General features: G+C 38.7%; 1 protein-coding gene across 1 annotated transcript in view; it reads right to left on the bottom strand.

Annotated features, from left to right (window-relative positions):
* Positions 1-3,837, bottom strand: part of ACTR3B (ARP3 actin-related protein 3 homolog B (yeast)) — a 151,676-nt gene that overhangs the window by 101,830 nt on the left and 46,009 nt on the right. The window lies entirely within an intron of this gene.

Below are 3,837 nucleotides of genomic sequence, written 5' to 3'. Positions count from 1 at the left end.
AATAAATTTAAGAAAAAAAAAACCCAACAAAATGCTGATAGCTCTGGTGATTTAGTGATAAGAAACTGTGCTGCTAAATGCAAAGGTACACAGTTTAAGCCCACCTACTGCTCCACAGGAGAAAAATGGGCAATCAACTCCTGTGAAATTTACTGCCTTTGAAAACCTGGTGGAAGGTCAGCTATGGGTCAGTTCCAGTTGTAGGGTCCACCATAAAAACAACACAGAAATCAAGGGACCCTGGTGGCAATAGGTTAAGACATCTGGTTACAACCAAAAGGCAGTTGTTTAGGACTACAAAAACATTCTTCAGGAGAAAGCTGAGTTACTCTATTTCCATAAAGTTTTACAGCCTTGAAAGTTCAATGAGAAGTTCTACTTTGTCCTACAGAGTCACTAAGAGTCAGAACAGACTTGATGGCAGTGGGTGGGACAGAAGTCAAAGTTTGAGCCAAACAACAAGAAGAGTATTCAGGTGAGTGAAAAATAATGTATACGAATTTTGTAAGTAAACAAATATTAAATAAAGGGTGGGGAAGTGTTCAAGCGAGAAGATAATCAATATGTAATGATCTGTCATTCCAGAAACTATCTCCACACATAACAGAGCAATGTTTCTCTAATTCACCTTAACAGAATTTTTATTATTCCCCCAATGAAAAAGAAAACTCTTTTTATATACCTAAAAAATTCAGAGGGATCTGAGAGGCATTATTCAGGGTTAAAAACCATCTGAAAGGACACAAACTGTATGATCTGGAAATGACAAAATCACAGAGATAGAAAACTGACACGCAACAGAAATTGAGAAGAATGAGAGGGACAACAAGGAGAGCACAGGAGAGATCTTGGTGGGATGCAACAGTTCTGTATCTTGGTTACCATGATGGTTTCAAGAAACTACATGTGGAAGAGAATGTACACACATACTTACCAATATTTATTTTATAGTTATTATATTGTACTCTGTGCAAGATATAACCTTTGGAGGAAATTGGGTGAAAGGCGTATGTACTGCTCTGTACTACATGTCACTTTCTGTAAATCTATAAATATGCAAAAGATAGAATAAGTTAGAGTGTAAACAAACTAAAAGAATAAAACGCTTTAATAGTTGTCATGATGACTTAAAACTAACATGAAAATTTAATAAAGAAAAATGTAAATGATGGGCATTAAGAAAAAAAAATAAAATAGTAGTACAGCTACTTTCAGCAGAGCTCCAGAAAAAGCCGTAACTGGGAAGTAGGCCTGGACACTTCCGAAACAATGGGCTACAGAAAACCTTAGGAATACAAGCAGAGCAGTAACTGATACAGCAGCAGGCTGGGAGGCACTCACTCCAATTATGTCTATAGCAAAACCGCTTCGTTAAAGGACAATCTCTCCAACGGACATGGAGGGACTAAAGCTTTCGGTCATTAAGGATTTTCTTCTCAAAATTAGAAGAAACAGTTGCAAGCATCCATTAGTAATCAGAATGTGGAATGTACAATCCTGAATCTAGGAAAGCAGGTAGTGATCAAACATAAAATGGAGCACGTACACACTGAGATTCCAGGCTTGAGTGAACTGAAATGGACTAGTCTTGCCATTTTAATGACATATATATTTGCAATGAATAAATAAGTTATTGGTTGTACAAAACATCATCATTCATTCAACTTCTGTCTTCATTTCTATCATGACATTTTTATTTTTCAAATTTTACTCCTTCTTTGTTTCTTACTTGCAGTCCAAATGCCAGTTGTTCTTAATGCATCTTGAGTGTAATTATGGCCAATTTCGGATTACAGAAATGAGTACAAATCTTCAGTTTTCTAATCTTTAGCTTTAGTGGTTGGTGCTTAGATTTGAATGATAATCATACTAACAGATCTTTATGTCTGTATGGATGTTGTTTTATTACTGACAGCATTGTGCTTCAGAATAGATCCTGAAATGTACTTTTTGACAATGACTATGATGCTGTTCCCCTTCAATTTCAGTTCACTCAAGCCTTTGTTCTGATGATGATGGTGAGTCTCTTAATTGTCTTTTCCCACACATGTACTTTATTTGATTCCTGTGTATTCAATCTGCTGAGGTCCCCATTTATATTTTGGTTTTATTAAAAAATATAGCATATTATCGAATGAGTAACACTGGAAAAGTCCAAGTTGCACTGGCGGCATTGACACAAAACAGGCTTTAGGGAATTTACAAAATAAATATTAGGACATAATGCTGGACATGCTGACTCATCTATACTAAGAATATGGAAGACAGTCATATAATAACTAGTTAAATAAATGGAAGAAATCCATATTTTGGCCCATTCCAAAGACAGGTAAATCATAGAATGTGTAAATTATTAACAGATCAAATTTCATTACTATCACGTGGAGAAAATCTTGCTGAGGATAGCTTAAAAATGGCTGCAATAGCATATCAACAGAGAATTACCAGAAATTCAAACCAGATTCAAAGGAAGACATGTAACAAGGGATGTTGTTATGTGTCGTCAAGTCTCCTGCAACTCACAGCGATCCTATGTACAAGAGCCCTAAACCTGGCTCTAACCTCTGCCAAGCTTACTGTCTCCAACACACCTACCCCCATCTCATCAAGGGTCTTCAATCCATCTTACTGATGATCTTCCTCTCCTGTGCTGTCCCTCCACCCTCCCAAGCATGACATCCCTCTCCAAGAACTGGTCCCTCCTTGCAACAAAACCAAAGTATTTTAGACAAAACTTCAGAATCCTTGTCTCCAAGGAGCAGCCTGGTCTCACCCTCTCTGGGACAAACCTGTTTGTTCTCCTAGCAGTCTAGCAGCAGTACTGAGGGATATCTTTGTTAATATCAGACAGATGCTGGCTGAAGGCCAAGAATTCTAGAAAGATATTTACATGTTTTACTGGCTGTGCCTAAGTATTAAACTATGCAGATCATAACACTGTACAGACAACACTGGGAAGAATGGGAAGCTTTGGTGACACAGCCAATAACAAGTTGTGCTGCTGCCTCAAAGGCCAACCTTCACCAGCTGTTCAAGTTCACCAGTAGTTCCACAGGAAAACGATGAGCAGTCTCTTCCCACTGTGATTCATCTTGAAAACTTACTGAAAGGTCATCAAGTCAGAAAAAACCTGGCAGTTATTGCTGGAGGTGGTTGTTGCTAGGTGCTGTCAAGCTGAGTATGAGATACAGCAACCCAATGAAAAATAGTCTTTAACTCTGCCCTTTCCTGTGTTATCCTCACAATCTCTCACATACTTGAACTCACTGCTGCAGAACCTGTGTCAATCTATCTCTCTGACTGGTGGGCATACCCAGGGTTGCATCTGTTAACTGAAACATGTCAGTTGGCATCCCATCAATTCCTGGGGCTTCCCTCCCCCCAATATCTTCAACCCTGTTTGAAATTTTTCCTTTGTTATCATTGGCTCTTATTCATATGATACTTCCTGAAATGTTCCCATGTCAACCAATTCTTTTTGGTACAGTGACTCAGGATATTGCTTCCATCTTCTTTTGTCGTGTCCTGGCTCATTCAAGACTTTGTCCACAGTATGTCTCAGTACCGCAACTTGAGGCTTGAATTTGGTTTTCAATACTTTCAACCTCAGAACTGCTGAATAAGTTCTTCTCCTTTTATTCGGATTCCAGCTCTTTCCCATGCCACCACAGGCATCATGTAGAGCCAGAAAAGGATGTTCTATAGATTAGAACAGCACATCAGCAGAGAACTGCCGGAAGTCCAGGCTGGGTTTAGAAGGGGTCGTGGAACTAGGGATATTGTTGCTGATGTTAGATGGATCTTGGCTGAAAGCAGAGAATACCAGAAGAATGTCTA

Source organism: Elephantulus edwardii, unplaced genomic scaffold (assembly GCF_000299155.1).
Source record: "Elephantulus edwardii isolate Elephantulus edwardi_28Jun2011 unplaced genomic scaffold, EleEdw1.0 scaffold00335, whole genome shotgun sequence".
Lineage (NCBI taxonomy): Eukaryota > Metazoa > Chordata > Mammalia > Macroscelidea > Macroscelididae > Elephantulus > Elephantulus edwardii.
The sequence above is the reverse complement of the archived record's forward strand: the minus strand, read 5'-3'. Positions and strand labels throughout refer to the sequence as shown.